We start from the raw sequence: 11538 nt of genomic DNA on the forward strand, positions 1-11538 counted from the left end.
AGGAAGAATGTTGTTAATGCAGAACCCTGTCATCTGATGCATGTTCATATTCAGAGCTTCTGGATAGTCTCACAGATACAACACACACACACACACACACACACACACACACACACACACACACACACACACACACACACACACACACACACACACACACACACACACACACACACACACACACACACACACACACACACACCAGCGGCACAGCGGTCTAAGGCACTGCATCTCAGTGCTTAAGGTGTCACTACAGACCCTGGTTTGACTCCAGGCTGTATCACAACCGACCGTGATTGGGAGTTCCATAGGGACTCATAGTTTATTCATGTTTGATAAATGATGTGGTTGGTTGCTTCATGTTTGATAAATTATCTGATTGGTTGCTTCATGTTTGATAAATTATCTGTTTGGTTGCTTCATGTTTGATAAATTATCTGATTGGTTGCTTCATGTTTGATAAATGATGTGTTTGGTTGCTTCATGTTTGATAAATTATCTGATTGGTTTCTTCATGTTTGATAAATGATCTGATTGGTTGCTTCATGTTTGATAAATCATCTGATTGGTTTCTTCATGTTTGATAAATTATCTGATTGGTTTCTTCATGTTTGATACATTTTCTGGTTGGTTGCTTCATGTTTGATAAATCATCTGATTGGTTGCTTCATGTTTGATAAATGATCTGATTGGTTTCTTCATGTTTGATAAATTATCTGATTGGTTTCTTCATGTTTGATAAATTATCTGATTGGTTTCTTCATGTTTGATACATTTTCTGGTTGGTTGCTTCATGTTTGATAAATCATCTGATTGGTTGCTTCATGTTTGATAAATGATCTGATTGGTTGATTCATGTTTGATAAATGATCTGATTGGTTTCTTCATGTTTGATAAATGATCTGATTGGTTTCTTCATGTTTGATAAATGATCTGATTGGTTGATTCATGTTTGATAAATTATCTGATTGGTTGATTCATGTTTGATAAATTATCTGTTTGGTTTCTTCATGTTTGATAAATTATCTGATTGGTTGCTTCATGTTTGATAAATGATCTGATTGGTTTCTTCATGTTTGATAAATGATCTGATTGGTTGCTTCATGTTTGATAAATGATCTGATTGGTTGCTTCATGTTTGATAAATGATGTGGTTGGTTGCTTCATGTTTGATAAATGATCTGATTGGTTGCTTCATGTTTGATAAATGATGTGGTTGGTTGCTTCATGTTTGATAAATGATCTGATTGGTTGCTTCATGTTTGATAAATGATGTGGTTGGTTGCTTCATGTTTGATAAATGATCTGATTGGTTGCTTCATGTTTGATAAATGATGTGGTTGGTTGCTTCATGTTTGATAAATGATCTGATTGGTTGCTTCATGTTTGATAAATGATCTGATTGGTTGCTTCATGTTTGATAAATGATCTGATTGGCTGATGGGTTTATGGTACATAAGTACTTTAAGGTGTATGTTTCTAGTCTCGTGGCGACAGCTGTGTACACAGGTGACATGAGCAGATGTTGTAATATTGTATTGTTTTCTCGCTTAAACAACTACATAATTACACACTTAATATAAATGTCTGTTACAACTACACTATGACTCTAACCAGGTTTATAGGACACTGCCTGTCAGTGTGGAGAGAAGAAGACAGTAGGGTGCACAAGGGCCATGTCCCAAATGGCATCCAGTTCCCTATTTAGTGCACTACTTTTGACCAGAACCCCCTGTGGGCCCTATTTAAAAATAGTGCACTGGGGGAAGTGTCCGATTGGGAACGCAGTACGGTGTCCGGCAGTGATTACAGATTACTCTAATGGAACCGTGAATAATGATGAGTGAGAAAGTTACAGACGCATTAAAATATCATACCCCAAAGACATGCTAACCTCTCCTGTTGTTGTCATGGTGAGAGGTTCACATGTCCTGGCGGGTGTGAGTTTTGTGCGTCTGTGACATTCGTCGTGCTTCGTGATTCATTCAGGACTATCCCTAATCACGGTAGAATCCAATAATATGTTTAGAAACGTATTCTATTCCTTTTTACAATAAAAGTGACTCCAAAATGAAATGTGTTTATTTTATACTCATACCATGAGCTCGGAGAAAGATATTTTGTAAGTAGTGTTTTTTTTCTTCAGATCAGTTCAAGTTTTCAGTTCAAGTTTTATTGTCACATGCACAAGCACAGTGAAATTGTCACACCCTAGGCCATAGAGAGGCTTTTATTCTCTATTTTGGTTAGGCCAGGGTGTGACTAGGGTGGGCATTCTATGTTCATTTTCTATGTTTTGGATTTCTGTGTTGTTTGGCCGGGTGTGGTTCTCAATCAGAGGCAGCTGTCTGTCATTGTCTCTGATTGAGAACCATACTAAGGTAGCCTTTTCCCACCTGTGTGGTGTGGGTAGTTGCTTTCTGTTTAGTGTGGGTTGCACCTGACGGAGCTGTTTTCGGTTGTTGTTTTGTTGTTGTTTTGGTTATTCAGTGTTCAGTTAAATAAACAAGATGAACACGTACCGCGCTGCACCTTGGTCCTCACCTTCTTCCACCAACGGCTGTTGCAGAAAAGCTCTACACGATAGTAATCAATATCAAAATAGTATAACTAATAACATTATTATTATTTTATATATTTTATATATATATATATATAAATAACAAAGAGAACAGGAGAAATAAGAAATGAGAGGAGGCTATATACAGGGTCAGTGCAAATACCACATTTACAATGTGCAGGGATACTGGAGTACTGAGGTAGATATGTACATGTAGGCAGAGATTCTGGAGTACTGAGGTAGATATGTCCATGTAGGCAGAGATTCTGGAGTACTGAGGTAGATATGTCCATGTAGGCAGAGATTCTGGAGTACTGAGGTAGATATGTACATGTAGGCAGAGATTCTGGAGTACTGAGGTAGATATGTACATGTAGGCAGAGATTCTGGAGTACTGAGGTAGATATGTCCATGTAGGCAGAGATACTGGAGTACTGAGGTAGATATGTACATGTAGGCAGAGATACTGGAGTACTGAGGTAGATATCTACATGTAGGCAGAGATACTGGAGTACTGAGGTAGATATGTCCATGTAGGCAGAGATTCTGGAGTACTGAGGTAGATATGTACATGTAGGCAGAGATACTGGAGTACTGAGGTAGATATGTCCATGTAGGCAGAGATTCTGGAGTACTGAGGTAGATATGTCCATGTAGGCAGAGATTCTGGAGTACTGAGGTAGATATGTACATGTAGGCAGAGATTCTGGAGTACTGAGGTAGATATGTCCATGTAGGCAGAGATTCTGGAGTACTGAGGTAGATATGTACATGTAGAAGGTGACTGGTAGCAGGATAAATAATAATAATAATAATGTAAACAGGAGTAATAGTGACCAGTAGCAGGATCAATAGATACTAATGGTAGTCAATAATTAATGATCAGCGTAGTGGCAGTAGTACAGCTTCCTGTCTCAGGTAGCTTGTGAAAGACAGACTGTGTCGCCCTACCTATCTGTTTCCTGTCTCAGGTAGCCTACGAAAGACAGACTGTACTCCCTCCCTCCCACCTATCTGCTTCCTGTCTCAGGTAGCCCGCCGGAATCAGACTGTACGCCCTACCTATCTGTTTCCTGTCTCAGGTAGCCTACGAAAGACAGACTGTACGCCCTACCTATCTGCTTCCTGTCTCAGGTAGCCCGCGGGAAAACAGACTGTACGCCCTCCCTCCCACCTATCTGTTTCCTGTCTCAGGTAGCCCGCCGGAAGACAGACGGTACACCCTCCCTATCTGCTTCCTGTCTCAGGTAGCCAGCGGAAGACAGACTGCACGCCCTACCTATCTGCTTCCTGTCTCAGGTAGCCGGCGGAAGACAGACTGTACGCCCTCCCTCCCACCTATCTGCTTCCTGTCTCAGGTAGCCGCCGGAAGACAGACTATACGCCCTACCTATCTGCTTCCTGTCTCAGGTAGCCCGTGAAAGACAGACTGTACGCCCTCCCTCCCACCTATCTGTTTCCTGTCTCAGGTAGCCTATGAAAGACAGACTGTATGCTCTCCCTCCCACCTATCTGTTTCCTGTCTCAGGTAGCCCGTGAAAGACAGACTGCACGCCCTCCCTCCCACCTATCTGTTTCCTGTCTCAGGTAGCCCAAAGCCAGCATGGATAGAATGCAATAATAATAATTCACCAATATCTGCCATATTCTAATACTTCTCATGTGCCAACATATCTTCCCGGTCTGTGCTGTGGTGAAACCTGCACTCCTGTAGACCTGAAGTAATTGAATGGTGAAACTTGTAAGCTAACCAGAAAAGGGCGGCTGGAAGCCTAGTGGTTAAGAGCGTTGGGCCAGTAACCCGAAAAGTTGCTGGTTCAAATCCCTGAGCCGGCTAGGTGAGAAATCTGCCGATGTTCTCTTCAGCAAGCCACTTAACCCTGGTTCATCCTGTAAACCGCGCTAAATAAGAGCCACTTAACCCGAGTTCCTCCTGTAAACCGCGCTAAATAAGAGCCACTTAACCCGAGTTCCTCCTGTAAACCGTGCTAAATAAGAGCCACTTAACCCGAGTTCCTCCGCTAAATAAGAGCCACTTAACCCGAGTTCCTCCGCTAAATAAGAGCCACTTAACCCTAGTTCCTCCTGTAAACCGCGCTAAATAAGAGCTACTTAACCCGAGTTCATCCTGTAAACCGCGCTAAATAAGAGCCACTTAACCCTAGTTCATCCTGTAAACCGCGCTAAATAAGAGCCACTTAACTCTAGTTCATCCTGTAAACCGTGCTAAATAAGAGCCACTTAACCCTAGTTCATCCTGTAAACCGCGCTAAATAAGAGCCACTTAACCCTAGTTCATCCTGTAAACGCGCTAAATAAGAGCCACTTAACCCTAGTTCATCCTGTAAACGCGCTAAATAAGAGCCACTTAACTCTAGTTCATCCTGTAAACGCTCTAAATAAGAGCCACTTAACTCTAGTTCATCCTGTAAACCGCGCTAAATAAGAGCCACTTAACCCTAGTTCATCCTGTAAACCGCGCTAAATAAGAGCCACTTAACCCTAGTTCATCCTGTAAACCGCGCTAAATAAGAGCCACTTAACTCTAGTTCATCCTGTAAACCGCGCTAAATAAGAGCCACTTAACCCTAGTTCATCCTGTAAACCGCGCTAAATAAGAGCCACTTAACCCTAGTTCATCCTGTAAACGCGCTAAATAAGAGCCACTTAACCCTAGTTCATCCTGTAAACGCGCTAAATAAGAGCCACTTAACTCTAGTTCATCCTGTAAACGCTCTAAATAAGAGCCACTTAACTCTAGTTCATCCTGTAAACGCTCCAAATAAGAGCCACTTAACCCTAGTTCATCCTGTAAACCGCGCTAAATAAGAGCCACTTAACTCTAGTTCATCCTGTAAACGCTCTAAATAAGAGCCACTTAACTCTAGTTCATCCTGTAAACGCTCTAAATAAGAGCCACTTAACCCTAGTTCATCCTGTAAACCGCGCTAAATAAGAGCCACTTAACTCTAGTTCATCCTGTAAACGCGCTAAATAAGAGCCACTTAACCCTAGTTCATCCTGTAAACGCGCTAAATAAGAGCCACTTAACCCTAGTTCATCCTGTAAACGCGCTAAATAAGAGCCACTTAACCCTAGTTCATCCTGTAAACGCTCTAAATAAGAGCCACTTAACCCTAGTTCATCCTGTAAACGCGCTAAATAAGAGCCACTTAACCCTAGTTCATCCTGTAAACGCTCTAAATAAGAGCCACTTAACCCTAGTTCATCCTGTAAACGCGCTAAATAAGAGCCACTTAACTCTAGTTCATCCTGTAAACGCTCTAAATAAGAGCCACTTAACTCTAGTTCATCCTGTAAACCGCGCTAAATAAGAGCCACTTAACCCTAGTTCATCCTGTAAACATGCTAAATAAGAGCCACTTAACTCTAGTTCATCCTGTAAACCGCGCTAAATAAGAGCCACTTAACCCGAGTTCATCCTGTAAACCGCGCTAAATAAGAGCCACTTAACCCGAGTTCATCCTGTAAACCGCGCTAAATAAGAGCCACTTAACCCGAGTTCATCCTGTAAACCGCACTAAATAAGAGCCACTTAACCCTAGTTCATCCTGTAAACCGCGCTAAATAAGAGCATCTACTGAAACTTAAAAGCAAGGTGAAGCAAGTCAGGCATTCTTGAAAGGCAGGACAATTTTGCAAGCAGTAGGCATTTAGAATACCGAAGAAGTCCATGAACAGAAATGGATGTAGCAACGACAGATTGCCCCTTTTAGTCTATCAACAGTGTGCGAATTTGACCATGTGTCCATTAGGCCTTTGGATTTATTATTTTATCAGCATGAATTAGATTGAGCATTAAAAGCCCTACTTTTATTCCGTTGGCTGGGATCCGCACTATGCAGCTGTTGTTCCATAGGCTGGGATCTGCACTATGCAGCTGTTGTTCCATAGGCTGGGATCCGCACTATGCAGCTGTTGTTCCATAGGCTGGGATCCACACTATGCAGCTGTTGTTCCATAGGCTGGGATCCACACTATGCAGCTGTTGTTCCATAGGTTGGGATCCACACTATGCAGCTGTTGTTCCATAGGCTGGGATCTGCACTATGCAGCTGTTGTTCCATAGGCTGGGATCCGCACTATGCAGCTGTTGTTCCATAGGCTGGGATCCACACTATGCAGCTGTTGTTCCATAGGCTGGGATCCGCACTGTGCAGCTGTTGTTCCATAGGCTGGGATCCGCACTGTGCAGCTGTTGTTCCATAGGCTGGGATCCGCACTGTGCAGCTGTTGTTCCATAGGCTGGGATCCGCACTGTGCAGCTGTTGTTCCATAGGCTGGGATCCACACTATGCAGCTGTTGTTCCATAGGCTGGGATCCACACTATGCAGCTGTTGTTCCATAGGCTGGGATCCACACTATGCAGCTGTTGTTCCATAGGCTGGGATCCATACTATGCAGCTGTTGTTCCATAGGCTGGGATCCACACTATGCAGCTGTTGTTCCATAGGTTGGGATCCACACTATGCAGCTGTTGTTCCATAGGCTGGGATCCACACTATGCAGCTGTTGTTCCATAGGTTGGGATCCACACTATGCAGCTGTTGTTCCATAGGCTGGGATCCGCACTGTGCAGCTGTTGTTCCATAGGCTGGGATCCTCACTGTGCAGCTGTTGTTCCATAGGCTGGGATCCACACTATGCAGCTGTTGTTCCATAGGTTGGGATCCACACTATGCAGCTGTTGTTCCATAGGCTGGGATCCGCACTGTGCTGCTGTTGTTCCATAGGCTGGGATCCTCACTATGCAGCTGTTGTTCCGTAGGCTGGGATCCGCACTGTGCAGCTGTTGTTCCATAGGCTGGGATCCACACTATGCAGCTGTTGTTCCATAGGCTGGGATCCGCACTGTGCAGCTGTTGTTCCATAGGCTGGGATCCTCACTATGCAGCTGTTGTTCCATAGGCTGGGATCCGCACTATGCAGCTGTTGTTCCATAGGCTGGGATCCGCACTATGCAGCTGTTGTTCCATAGGCTGGGATCCGCACTATGCAGCTGTTGTTCCATAGGCTGGGATCCGCACTGTGCTGCTGTTGCAAGAGCGCATTTTTCACTGGCTGTCCACTGGTTTAAAAAACAATGATTGACAGGCAGCTTAAACTTCCCGAATTCAAACATTATTCGGTTCAAATATACATTTAGATTTGTGAACAGCAATCCACAACAACCACAATCCGTACGGCGCAAATAGCTAAATGAGAGAGTAGCAGTGTAATGCACATCAATGCGCTATGTAGATATCAATAATAAGTGGTATCAGTATCACCGTAGACAACACCACTGCTGTCATCCTGACCTCCACGCGTTTATTCAAATGTAATAATCTTTGGATGTCGACAGCAGTCGTACCATTGGAAGACATAGTTTGGACTGTAGCCTACAAAAGCCCATTCCTGCTCTTTTCTCGCAAATCCATCAAACACATTTGGTGCGTCGTCATAGTGGTCTCTGTCTTGTGGTCAGATTCGCTCATTTATTTTTATTTACCTTTATTTAACCAGGCAAGTCAGTTAATTAAGAACAAATTCTTATTTTCAATGACGGCCTAGGAACAGTGGGTTAACTGCCTGTTCAGGGGCAGAACGACATATTTGTGGAACAAACTTCAATTTTTTTCAATGCTGATTTTAAGGTTATTGAGAAAACAGAAGTGTCAAAGATTATTTTCGCACACATCCTTTCTGAATTTAAGTCATTCTTGAAGTAATCTAGTTTTTCAAAATAATCTGATTACAATATTTTTGTACTTATTGTGGATTACAGTTACACGTTTTTTGTAATCCCTTACATGTAACGATTACATGTAATCCGTTACTCCCCAAACCTGGATAGGCATATATAGAGTCATGGAAATAATATATACTATGTAGCCTTAACGTTGCGGTTTGAATTGAGAGAGATTTCTAGAAGGTTCTGAAATTCTGATCCATTTGGGTTTGACGTGCACTCTCGCGCTTTCACTCGCGTCCAGCGCATGCCTGGGGCTAGAGTCGCGCAACAGCGTGGCTAATTGCGCCGATGAGCGCCAACACATATTTCATATTATCTGGAGCAGATACTGCTGTCATAGAGTGTGGAAACAGAAAAGTAAACACTATTCTGTATGTGACAATTACAAAACAGAGACATTGTCCACCGTAGCACGAACAAGTGCTGCGAAACTGGAAAATATGGTTACGCATTAGGTAAATTCACCACCCAGCCCTACTCATAAAGAATATATATATATATATATCCTTACCTCCATATATATATATATATATATATATATATCTCAAAATACTATTTTTATACCATTGTGTGAATGCTGTATTTACATATTGCACATCAAAGGCAAACTTGCTGTACATTTTTAAATATCACATTCATCTCTACACAACGTAACCATTATCAAACAGCTGGTAATATCGTTTGTTGTTTCTAATTCTGAAATAAATACTGCAGATATTTTTTTATTCAACTTCTTATGAAATATTTTACGTTTTAAATATATAATTAGCACTTTTTAATCATAAAAACATGCGTTCCATTCCTCCTATTCAGTGAAAAATGCTTGCCTACATATAGTTAGAAAGGACCCTTATAAATGATATGTCAGAGCAAAGCCTACACAAGAATCCTCCTCAGTTGAACCAACATGTAACTTTAAAAACTATTATAGACAGATTTGTTTCAAGAAGTAGCCTCTCCTCCTATACATTCAAACCCAACAACGCTAATTATTACAGCAGTAATATTTAGCCAGAGTACAGGCTACCACTTCAGGCTGAGAATGTAGTTGCACTCTATTTCTCATGCGGACACCCCCAGGTGACATCATAATCCCATGCCCCCAGAACAGCGCGGTAGGCAAGGGGGCAGTGCCCACTGCCAGCGGAGGGATGCAGAAGTCAGCAGCAAAAATGCCAATCATATCAAAGCAAGCGCTAAGAACCCGTGCACTAATTATCTCCCTATCTCCCTATCTATTTCTCCTTCTCTCTTTCTCCCTGTCTCTTTCTCCCTGTCTCTTTCTTCCTATCTCTATCTCCCTATCTATTTCTCCCTCCCCCCCCCTCTCTCTCTGTGTGTGTCTTGCTGTCTCTCTCTATGTGTCTTGCTGTCTCTCCCTCTCTCTCTGTGTGTGTCTTGCTGTCTCCCTCTCTGTGTGTGTCTTGCTGTGTCTCCCTCTCTGTGTGTGTCTTGCTGTCTCTCCCTCTCTCTCTGTGTGTGTCTTGCTGTCTCCCTCTCTCTCTCTCTATGTGTCTTGCTGTCTCTCCCTCTCTCTCTCTGTGTGTCTTGCTGTCTCTCCCTCTCTCTCTATGTGTCTTGCTGTCTCTCCCTCTCTCTCTATGTGTCTTGCTGTCTCCCTCTCTCTGTGTGTCTTGCTGTCTCCCTCTCTCTGTGTGTCTTGCTGTCTCTCTCTCTCGGCATTAAACAAATATAACACAATAAACCAGGCATTGCGTAAAACAGATGTGTCGTCAGTGAAACGCGGTGACCTTTAGATCTGAGAATAAATAACTTTCAGTGAAGCTAAATGTTATTACAACATAATCTATACGTTTTTGCAATGCGCGTAGCTACTCAAAATAAAACAGACAAAGCCCATAACCCACCACCGATCCAACGTACTGTAAACTGCAGCATTACAAATTAGGATAGTAGGGTAGTTTAGTGGGCTAGCCTACCTTTGGCAGCATCGACCTCCTTTCGCTGTTCCCTATCTCAGTTTCACCGCTGGTCATCTTCTGAGGAACCGCTGGAAAACGGACTATATCCTGCCGAACGAGCTGCGCTCATAATCCAACTTTCAAAGAGATAGAGAGAGAACGCAGAATAACGGTACAGTCTTCTAGAACCGACAGTAAGGACTACAGAGTTTGACGCTGATGTTTCATGTACTTCTAGTCTCAGAACTCGATTCGGAGGAGCGCAGGAGACATCGACCGGCGCGCGTTTGGGTGCAATGAGAGGAGAGCCACACAGTCAGTGCGCGCGGTGTCAGTTTTGCACCGGTGTGACGTCAAACAGAAGGGGCCAAGACTCTGTAGCTGCCCCGACTCTGTAGCTTCTGGCGGGAGTATCATCGCTCTCTTATCTTATTAGCCACCAAAGATGATGAAGAGAAAAACGACGCGCACAGGTATGTCCATCATATTCCGTTTTAATGATTGTACGATTTTACTTGGAGTCGCCAAACAAAACACGTTACAAAATATGTTATGCTACTACAGGTGTAGGATCTTAATTTGAGCCAGTTTGCTACAGCAGGAAAAGAATCCTGCAGCAACAGGAAATGTAAATTATTATATGGATCATAATTAATGGACATTTAGGGATTGACAGGCCTAACATTTCCGGGATATTTTATTTCAGCTCTTGAAAAATGGGACCAACACTTTACATGTTGACTTTATATTTTTGTTCAGTGTAAGTGCACTTTGCTTTGTGTCTGGAACTAAATGTTTAATTTAATTATAGGTCAACCTTTTTATTTTATTCCAGGCTTTATCAAAAAGCTCAGCAAACGGAAATACGCAATGGACAAAAAACATTTTAGTTTCTCATCATGGCTCAGCCACATAATGCCAGGGTATATCTGGTGGTCTGTCTCCTCATGGCTCAGCCACATAATGCCAGGGTATATCTGGTGGTCTGTCTCCTCAGCCACATAATGCCAGGGTATATCTGGTGGTCTGTCTCCTCATGGCTCAGCCACATAATGCCAGGGTATATCTGGTGGTCTGTCTCCTCATGGCTCAGCCACATACTGCCAGGGTATATCTGGTGGTCTGTCTCCTCAGCCACATAATACCAGGGTACATCTGGTTGTCTGTCTCCTCAGCCACATACTGCCAGGGTATATCTGGTGGTCTGTCTCCTCAGCCACATACTGCCAGGGTATATCTGGTGGTCTGTCTCCTCAGCCACATAATACCAGGGTATATCTGGTGGACTGTCTCCTCATGG

General features: G+C 43.0%; 1 protein-coding gene across 1 annotated transcript in view; it reads right to left on the reverse strand.

Annotated features, from left to right (window-relative positions):
- LOC110514497 (glucagon receptor) overlaps nt 1–11213 on the reverse strand; it is a 140339-nt gene extending 129126 nt beyond the window's left edge. Inside the window, exon 1 of the mRNA XM_036939463.1 lies at nt 10257–11213. The gene's annotated coding sequence lies outside the window, so the exon portion shown is untranslated. The remainder of the gene's footprint in view (nt 1–10256) is intronic.
- Nucleotides 11214–11538: the final 325 nt, after the last annotated feature.

This window comes from Oncorhynchus mykiss, chromosome 12, assembly GCF_013265735.2.
Source record: "Oncorhynchus mykiss isolate Arlee chromosome 12, USDA_OmykA_1.1, whole genome shotgun sequence".
In the NCBI taxonomy this organism is placed as follows: Eukaryota; Metazoa; Chordata; class Actinopteri; order Salmoniformes; family Salmonidae; genus Oncorhynchus; species Oncorhynchus mykiss.